Genomic DNA, 10,541 nt, shown 5'->3' with positions numbered 1-10,541 from the left:
TGAGCCTGGTTTTCGGCCTGCGAAGCCTGCAGAAGCCTGAGGAAGGGCTTCTGAAGGCCAAAAACTAGGCCTGGAAATACCGGAAGGGACAAAACGGGCCTAGTTTTCGGCCCATGCGAAGCCTACAGAAGCCTGAGGAAGGGTTTCTTAAGGCCAAAAACTAGGCCCAGAAATACCGGAAGGGACGAAACGGGCCTAGTTTTCGCCTGCGAAGCCTGCAGAAGCCTGAGGAAGGGCTTCTGAAGTCCAAAAACTAGGCCCAGAAATACCAGAAGGGATGAAATGGGCCTAGTTTTCGGCCTGCAAAGCTTACAGAAGCCTGAGGAAGGGCTTCTGAAGGCCAAAAAACTAGGCCCGGAAATACCGGAAGGGACGAAACGGGCCTAGTTTTCGTCCTGCAAAGCCTAAGCAGAAGCCTTCCTCGAGGCTCTGGGAGGCCGAAATAGGCCTCAAACCAGCCGAAAATCAGCTGTGAGGTACAGTGCGGACAAGCACGCCCACGATTTTTTGGGGGGGGGCACAGGAGCCCAAAAAAGATTAGCCACCACCAGAATATGCATAGACGTGAGTCAAGCATTTCACAGAGTAGACCACCGCCGACTTCTTGGGAAGAAGCCAGAAAGAAAAAGTGGGATAGATAGTACCACCGACCGGACGGATTTGCAACTGCCTGACAAACCAGACTCAACGGGTCATCTAGTCCAACCCCCTCCTCAAGCAGGAGACCTGTATGGAAATTGTAGAATGAAAGGGTTGGAAGACACCTCGGAGGTCATCTAGTCCAACCCCTCCTCAAGCAGGAGACCCGTACGGAAAGCGTCGAATGAAAGCGTGGGAAAGGGACCTCGGAGGTCCTCTAGTCCAACCCCCTCCTCAAGCAGGAGACCCGTATGGAAATCGTAGAATGAAAGTGTGGGAAAGGGACCTCTGAGGTCCTTTAGTCCAACCCCCTCAAAGCAGGAGACCCGTACGGAAAAGCGTCGCATGAAAGCGTGGGAAAGGGACCTCGGAGGTCCTCTAGACAACCGAGCATCGTGTTAAGTTTTTTTGCGGCTGCCGCCGCGTCAACAACTGACTCATGTTTACGGGATCGCCCGCTAGGACTCCGAGGTCCATCTCTCGGGGATTGTTTGCGAGCCAGGCTTTTGCCCCTTCGGTACTCGTAGCTTTTGGTTTTCCCCGCCTAGGTGTAAACTCTTGCTTTGTCTCCGCCTTAATTTTCGTTTTCATTCGATAATTCAAATCACACACACACAAATCAGAAATAAATCTACATAATTATAGTCTATGTACTGTGCTCTCTATTCCATAGCTATAAGAGGAGATAAATTATGTATTTTTCAGGATATCATATATTACATATATGTTATAAATTAAATATATTTCCCTAGATCTCCATTTCCTGGCCATTTCTTGATGTCCACAGGTAATAGTGTTAATATGACTTTTTTTTTTCCTCTTTTGAACTAATGGCCTATAGACCCGAATCACTTGTTATCCCTGTGAATTAGTCTTACCAATACTATGAATCGTATGAATTACTCATTATTATTAATTATTCACCATGATTAATGAGTTATGAATTAGTCAAGTATGAATTGTATGTATTGTATTTTATTGCACTGTCCAGAAAACGATGCTGAAAGATATCGACACGTCTTCTTATGATAGAAATTATAGAATATTATAGAAAGGGTTGTGATTTTTCTTTTTCTTTTTAATCTTTTGAATTTTTGTAAACTTTTTAAGATTTGGAATTTCAATAAAGTTTTTTTAAAAAAAATTTAAATCAATCCATCAATCTATCTATCAATCAACCAGACACCAGGCACTTTCTTTCATATGTGGTGGTTGTGCTTGAAAGCAATGAAACGTTGGGAACAAAAATAAGGATTTAGCTGCAAGAAATAACTGGGGAGGGGGAAAAAAATAAAACTTAAACCTGAAATGTTTCCTATTAGGGATAATTAGAGGTGATGACAAGAAAGACATTGAATTATATAATAATACACATGTTGACAGCTGCTAGAATAAGTCAGGCTCAAAACTGGACATCAGAGAGGAGTCCCACAGATATGTTAATAATAAAAAAATGATGGATCATGCAGAAATTAATAATAAAAAATTATGGATCATGCAGAAATTAATAAAAAAAACAAAAGATGGATCATGCAGAAATTAATAATAAAAAACGATGGATCATGCAGAAATTAATAATAAAAAATGATGGATCATGCAGAAATTAATAAACTTACAACGGAATTGCAGGAGAAGGAAGAAAAAAAGAATAATATTAGACGGTCTGGGAGAAATGGTCTCTTTGGTTAGATAACAGGAGTCAAAGACAATGCAAAATGTAAATGTAATTGATGTACGTTTGTGTTTGTGTGTGTGTCTATACACATATATACACGTGTGTGTCTTTTTTTTTTTTTGTAAATTTTATTGGTTTTTAAAAACAAACATAAACAAACAAAACATAAAAACATCAAACTTTCTTCCATATGTATACAAACAGTGCGCCATTTGGTTTACAAATCATGTTGTGCATCTATTTCATAGTTTTCAATTACAGTTACATTCCATCAAAACTCATATTATCAATCAAAAATTAGATACCCTAATATCATTAATCAATCATTTCACTATAGTTTTATTCATTCATATTTTACGAGATAACCATAATTTACTTAGTTTATTTTATATAAATTCATATTATCCTCCCAAATCTATCCTAAAAACATTTTGTACATATCATAAAAAAGAAATACATCTTTATATATTTATTATTTTCTAAAAATCTACTATACATGTGTGTGTGTGTCTGTATGTATGTATGTATGTATGTATGTATGATGTAAAGAAGAAACAGACATCCTGCAATCTCCGGAACGTAAAATTACATTTATTGTACGTACTAACCTTTCGTCAGCTTCTGCTGACATCGCCAGAGGATTAAGCTACCATTACAGAGATCTCTGCCTTTACATCTCACTAATCAATTTAGTAAAGATTTACTGAATGATACATGTGTATTTGCCCACAATTGAAAAGAGAGATAAAATACCGATAGAGGGAAAAACAATGGAAGAAATATTGAAAGGTGCAGAAATGAAGAATTTGACACTAGAAACTAAAGAAAAGAAGAAGAACCGGAATATATATTTACACGGTGTATGGAATACGTTCTCCTCAATGGATAGAGAATAGAACAACTTACAAAAAGATTTGACGTATTTAGAGAGAGCAATGAGAGGAATTTAAGCAAAGTTATAATGTGCGATATTATTAGGTCTATGGGAATATATATCGACATATTGGATTAGTATTAGATTCGATCAGGATTTCACTTATAATGTTCAAATAATTGAAATATGTCCCCAAGCTGACGCACGATTGAAATGGAATGGTTTGGTGTGTGTGTGTGTGTGTGTGTGTGTGTGTATCTATATATCTATATCTATATCTATCTATCTATCTATCTATCTATCTATCTATCTATCTATCTATCTATCTATGTAGGTCTAGGTATGTTCAGGTCTTTTCCCGTGTAAGATTAAGAGTATCTTGGTGATGTTTCGGCGAGGTCCCACGCGCCATCCTCAGGCTTAAGTCCTTCCGTTTGGTGTGTTTCGATTTTAAGTTACCGTTTGTGTTGACCTTGTTTTGGACTGAGTCAAAAGCTGCTCCTGGGAGAGCTTTTTTTTTTTTTATTTCCTCCAGCCTGAAGGTTAAGTTGGAGATAATAAAGGGATTCTTCTTCCTTCTCTGACTGGGGTTGCCTTGGTGCCACGCCCCTTCTGGGTCATCGCAAGCAGCATTTAAGATAGTTGGACTATAATATATACGGTGACGACGAAACAGAGAGCGATGATTGCCGCGACGACAATCTTTTCTCTCGACCACCCAGCTTTTTCAGCCATTTTGCGAGCGTTGCGGTTCTCCACCAGGAAAACTTGGACGATGGCATCCCTCAAGTTGGGCTCCAAATACAGCCGGTTTACGTACCACCCGCCGTTCTCGACGACGGTTCTCTTCACTATCGCCATCAGCTCGGAGACCTGCCTTGCCCGCTCGGGGCCCACCGCCCTGTTGAAACCGCAGTAGCGGTGCCCGCACCGCCGGATCAGTTCCTGCAGGTTCCGGTTGTCAGTGTTGTGGACGTACTCCTGCAGGGGGGTCCCTCCCAGATCCTCCACGCAGGTGAAGAGGACGACGGTGTGATGGGCGGATTCGGGCTCAAAGATATCCCAGACGCACTTGGCGACGACGGCGTCTTCGGCAGTGAAGCGTCCCACCTGGGTGACCAAGATCAGGGCATGGGGGCCGGGCTGGGAGAAGTTGACGCAAGCCAGGATCTCCCGTCGCACGATCTCCGTGTAGTCGTCAGTGTCGAACATGGCGGGGGTGTCGACCACATAGACCGTCCTGCCCTGCCAGCTTCCCTGCCCCCTCTGGCACCTCAGGGTGGTGGTCTTGGCTGACACGACGGACTCAAACTCCTTCCGTCCGAGGATGGTGTTGCCCGTGGGGCTTTTCCCACCACCCGACTTTCCGACCAGGATGAGCCGGAGTTCGGCATCGTCCCCTGGGAGTTGGAAGAGAAAGGGAGATGGAGTTAGGGGCGGAGTGTAGTTACGCCGCTCAATGGAATTCAGGGCATGGATTCAGTTGTTGACAGAGAAAGTGGGGGGGATGGAGGGAACGAGGGAGAGAGAGAGAGAGGGAGAGAGAGAGATGGATAGATAGCCAGAGAGGGAGATAATAGAAATAGAGATAGAGATAGGTGGATGGGTGGGGGATAGACACAGATGGAGGATAGGATACATAACTATAGATGGATGGATGGACAGATAGAGAGATGGAGGATCGGATAGGTAATTATGGATGGATGGACAGACAGAGAAGGATGACAGGATACCCGCGAAAACTTAAGAAAACACACACTCACACACACACACACACATACATATATATAAATATATGGTAGAGATAGAGATTTAGATAGAGATAGATTAGATATAGATAGATAGATAGATAGATAGATAGATAGATAGATAGAGAGAGAGAGAGGAGAGAGAGAGAGAGAGAGAGAGATGAGATATAGATAGATAGATAGATAGATGAGAGAGATACGTAGATAGGTAGATAGATAAATGATAGAGAGAGATGGATAGAGAGAGAGAGAGAGATATGACAGATAATAGGTAGGTAGATAAATGGAGAGATGGAGATAGAGATAGAGATAGATAGAGATAGATAGATAGATAGATAGATAGATAGATAGATAGATAGATAGATAGATAGATAGATGATAGATAGATGATAAGAGAGATATAGAGATAGATAGGTACGTAGGTAGATAGATAGATAGAAAGAAAGAAAGAAAGAAAGAAAGAAAGAAAGAAAGAAAGAAAGAAAGAAAGAAAGAAAGAAAGAAATGATAGATGATAGGTAGAAAGAGAGAGAGAGAGATAAATGATAAATGATAGGTAGGTAGATAAATGATAGAGAGATGGAGATATATAGATTGATAGAGAGAGAGAAAGAGAGATAATGATAGGTAGGTAGGTAGGTAGATAAATGGTAGATAGATAGATAGATAGATAGATAGATAGATAGAAAGAAATGATAGATGATAGGGAAAGAGAGAGAGATAAATGATAGATGATAGGTAGGTAAATGATAGAGAGATGGAGATAGATAGATAGAGATAGAGATAGAGATAGAGATAGAGATATAGATAGATAGATAGATAGATAGATAGATAGATAGATAGATAGATAGATAGATAGATAGATAGATATGATAGGTAGGTAGATAGATAAATGATAGAGAGAGATGGAGATAGATAGATAGATAGATAGATAGATAGATAGAGAGAGAGAGAGAGAGAGAGAGAGACCAAGTGATTTAATCTGGCCTCCATCTTGCCCCCCACCCCAGGACACGGCCACCGCCGTAAGTGCAAGTCAGTTGCCGAGCCCTCCGAGGTTGGATGCGGGGACCCCCAGGGTTGGTCCTCCCGGGGGGGTCGGGGAGGGTCTCTTACCTGCCAAGCCTCCCCACTCCACGTCGGCCTGAAAGAGTGTCAAATAAACGGTCCATTAGTCATGTATCATTTCAGTCAGTTCAGTCGAGGATACTCAATTTGCAAAGTCCGTGTTGAATAGCCAATGTCAGTTCACTTACAATAAATCAGTCCGTATTATCTCTTCTCTCCATTGAGAAATCAACACTCCTTTCTCTCCTCCGTTCCAGTAAGGAAAACGCAGTCATCAATCCATCCAGTAATTAGGGATCATTAAGCCAGAGAGAGAGAGCTGCAATTGACTTGCTTTTTTATGGTGCTTTTACAACCACACCCTTAATTACATTCTTGTAGTTAAAGTTACACACACTTTAACCAACAAACCATGATAACTTATTTATTATTTTTACCCAAACCAGTTAGGGTAAACAATGTTATCCCTAACAACATGTACCACAGCTTAAGTTTAATTTGCTTTCGGTTAGAGTTTTGGTTAAACTAGGTTATGTAATTACCTTTAGGGGAGACAATTGCATAATTGAAAAAGAAGGTAAAAAAGTGACTGCAACTTTAAGAGGTGAATTGTATGTGTTAAATGATAATCAATTTGAGGTGGCTAACACAGTGTATAATAATGTTAAACCTCATGATGAGTGCATACATTTGTTACACAGACGCTTAGGGCATATAAATTTTAAAATGCTTAAACAAACGGTAGAACTATCTAAGGGTATAAAACTGAAACCTTGCAGTAAGTATTTGCACTGCAATTCTTGTAGTCAAGAGAAAAGCAAGGTGATGCCAGCAAATAGAATTAATGGATTTAAAACAAAGGAGCCTCTAGAGGTTGTATTTGCTGATATTATAGGTCCTAAAAACCAAGTGTGGGAGGTGCTCGTTATATACTAAGTATAATGGACCATTATTCCAGAGATGGTTTCTGTTATCTAATGAAAAGCAAAACGGAAACATATCAAAATTTCTTTAATTGGCTTAAATTCGCTGAAAGAAAAACTAAAAGGAAATTAGTAACTCTTATCACTGATAACGGTACGGAATTTATAAACAATAAATTCAAAAATAAACTGAAGATGGCAGGTGTTGAACATAAAAAGTCTGCACCATATAGGCCACAACATAATGCCTTTATTGAGAGACGAGGCCAAACATTACAAGCAATGGCTCGTACTATGCTGTCAGATTCAGGATTACCTGAAACTTTGTGGGGAGAAGCAATAATGTGTGGTAATCATGTATTGAATAATGTTGTTAACTCAACAACTAGTGAATTACCATTCACACGGTGGCATGGTAGAAAACCTGACCTAAGCTACATGCACACATTTGGAGCACCAGCATGGGTGCATATCCCTACACAACTGAGAAAGAAAGGGCAACATAGGGCTAAAAGGTTATTCTTTGTAGGTTATGAATCTAATCACAAATCATACAGATTCTGGGAAAAGGGTACATCTAGAGTTTACTGTAGTGCTAGTGCACAATTCCTAGAACATGTAGGATGGGAAAAACTGGAGCAAGATTCAAGTAAGGAAGTAATTATAGAACCCTACAAAAGACAAAAAGAAAAAATCAGTAATAAGAAGAGTACAATTAAAGAGGAAGTACAGGAAGAGCATATAGGACCAGAACAGGAAGAAATACCAGAACAGGAAGAAATAGATAATCAGGAACAGGTAGAACATGAAAGTCCACCTGTAAGCCCTGTAATACCTAGACGATCAACACGTGAAACCAGACCACCTGACAGGTACCAAGCAAGTGTAGTTTGCCAAGTTAGTAAAGTTCCAACTACTGTTGAAGAACTTAGAATGTATCCAGCAAAGGAACAAGAAAATTGGCATAGAGCAATGGAGAAAGAATTAAATTCATTAAAACAAATGGAAGTTTATGAAAATGTTAAATTACCTCCAGGTGAAAAGTCCATTGGTTGCAAATGGATATTTAAGTTAAAAACTGGTAAAAATGGGACTGTTACCCATAAGGCTAGGTTGGTAGGTCAAGGATTTAATCAAACTGCATGTGATTATGATGAAGTATTTGCACCAAATTTAAAGGCAATAACCTTGAGAGCAGCTTTAGTGTGGGCAGCTAAGAAAAATTATATTATAAATCATTTAGATGTAGAAACTGCCTATCTGCATGCACCATTGCAGCACACTATATATTTAAGAAAACCAGTAGGTATAAAGGATGATAAAAATAATAATGACTGTTGGAAACTGAAAAAGAGTCTCTATGGATTGAAACAATCTGGTTATGAATGGAACCAATATATTGTTAAGGAGTTAAACAATATAAGATTTAAAGCAGGTTTAGCTGATCCATGTTTATTTAAGAGAGAGACAAATGGAATAGTGTCATTATTATTGTTGTTTACAGATGATATTGCTTTAATAACGAAGACTAATAATGAAGCTACTGAGATAATATCATTATTAAGTAAGAGGATAAAATTAAAGCATTTAGGAGAAATAAGACAGTATTTAGGATTGACAATAAACAATACCAAGAGTGGCTTTAAGATATCACAAGAAGATAAAATATACCAATTGCTAAAAATGTATAAAATGGAACTTTGTAAGCCAGCAAAAACTCCAATGAGTCAGGAATTTTGTCGCACTGATGCTCAAAGTTCAAAATTTGATAAGACCATTTATCAGTCATTAAATAGGTAGTTTATCATATATAAGTAATTGCTCAAGGCCAGATATTGCTTATGGCGTTAATCAATTGGCAAGATTCAATGCTGAACCCACTGAACGTCACTGGCAAGCGCTAAAGCGTATATTAAGGTATCTTAAAAGGACAATGTACTATGCATTGTATTTAGAGCCAAAAGATGATTTGATTTTAAGTGCATATGCTGATGCAAGTTTTGCAACAGATATAAAAACTAGGAAATCAACTTCTGGTATGGCTATACTATTAGGTAAAGCACTGATTGGTTGGAGGTCAATGAGACAGCAACATATAAGTATGTCCACAATGGAAGCAGAATTTTCATGTCTATCTTTATTATGTACTGATTTAATTCTGTATAAACAGTTGTTATTAGATATGGGAGTAACTGTTAAAGATGCCATTGTAGTTTATGAGGACAATCAAGCAGCCATAAGGTTGGCTACAGATATTGCTGTAAAAACAAGATCTAAGCATACTGACCTTAGATATTTGAATGTTAGACAATCTGTGAAAAATGGTCTGATAAGATTGGTCTATTGCATGACTGAAGAAAATTTTGCAGATGGATTTACAAAAGCCCAAGGTGCAGTAAAGCACAAGGAAAATTGTGAAAACTATGGGTTGAAATTGTAAATATATATATATATATATATTATTATATTACCCAAAAGGGGAGAATGTTAGGGATAACATTGGTTACCTAACTTAGTTTGGGTAAAATAATATATATAAACTATGTTAGTGAGTTTAAGTGTGTGTATCACTTTAACTGTAAAACATGTGTTTTGGGTGCGGTTGTAAAATCACCATAAGAGGGAGCAAGAGAGCTCACTGTTTGCTGGCTTTTACTGGATTGCTGACAATGATGGATTGATGGTGATAACTGCATGTTTGCTGAGAGAAGAAAAGGGGTTTGATTTTTCTTCTTATCTCATACTGCAAAAGAGATATATCACTGGACTGATATTGTAAGTTTAATGAACTCTTTTTCGACACTGGACTTTGCAAACTGAATAACCCCCGGACTGACTGAACTTAGTGTATGACATATGGACTGTTTGACTATGCTATAACTCTTGCTGGAATAAAAACTATTTAACTTGCACAGTGTATCTGTCTTACTGAGTGTAAGCTACTACAACGTTTTGTCTCACATATCTGCCTGCTTGATAGACTGCCGTTGCACATTCTGCTAGGGTGTATATCCCTAACACTGGGGAAGAGAATTCAGCACCCAGGGAATTGACTTCTGCTGTCCTTCAACATGGCCTCTTGTCTCCAGAGATTGCTGGGGAAGGTAACCCAGAGCTATGGAGTTTGGTGCCGCTTCTAAGTTAATGCCATTTAACTGTAGTGTTGCCTGTCTTCTAATGACAATCGGCACCCTTGATCTCTGCCCAAGGTTAAGAGTAGACCCTGTTTGGAATTCTGTTTTATGTCATAATCCCATATATTGATCTTAATTGCAGCCGGTTTTAAAATTGCTTGTACCTGAAATGAAATTTCATTTCCCATCTTTTCTAGCAATATTAATTTTGAGATTAAAGCTCATTAAGAAGCAGAAAAGTGAAAATTGTGGACTAGATCATTGGGTAAATAGGAAGAAAATTATAGAATGGATGGAATTTTTTATTTTTATTTTCTAGTCATTCCTGTGTTATCTTACCATGTTCCTATAATACACCAAGATTCTTTATATTTTGATTTTTCTTAGTTTTTTAAATAAAGAATGGACTGTAAGTTCTGCAGGTGCTATCTATCCATCCCTATCTTTCTATCTATCTATCTATCATATCTATCTATCTAT

At 38.6% G+C, this 10,541-nt stretch overlaps 1 long non-coding RNA gene and 1 pseudogene across 2 annotated transcripts; both read right to left on the bottom strand.

The window, feature by feature from the left end:
• Positions 1–516: 516 nt before the first annotated feature.
• Positions 517–1,707, bottom strand: LOC148128593 (uncharacterized). The gene is made up of 2 exons (XR_015746257.1): positions 948–1,707; positions 517–869 (listed from the first exon to the last, which is right to left on the bottom strand). It is a non-coding gene; the product is annotated as an uncharacterized LOC148128593 (long non-coding RNA).
• A 1,838-nt stretch (positions 1,708–3,545) lies between these two features.
• Positions 3,546–6,086, bottom strand: LOC113431824 (GTPase IMAP family member 2 pseudogene; annotated as a pseudogene). The gene is made up of 2 exons (XR_015746255.1): positions 6,053–6,086; positions 3,546–4,588 (listed from the first exon to the last, which is right to left on the bottom strand). The product of XR_015746255.1 is annotated as a GTPase IMAP family member 2 pseudogene (transcript).
• Between the last annotated feature and the right edge of the window lie 4,455 nt (positions 6,087–10,541).

Source organism: Notechis scutatus, unplaced genomic scaffold (genome assembly GCF_049901735.1).
Source record: "Notechis scutatus isolate UNSWTSFEM ecotype Mainland unplaced genomic scaffold, rNotScu1.2 NSCUSCF135, whole genome shotgun sequence".
In the NCBI taxonomy this organism is placed as follows: Eukaryota; Metazoa; Chordata; class Lepidosauria; order Squamata; family Elapidae; genus Notechis; species Notechis scutatus.
Note: the sequence above shows the minus strand (reverse complement) of the source record. Positions and strands in the feature narration are given on the sequence as shown.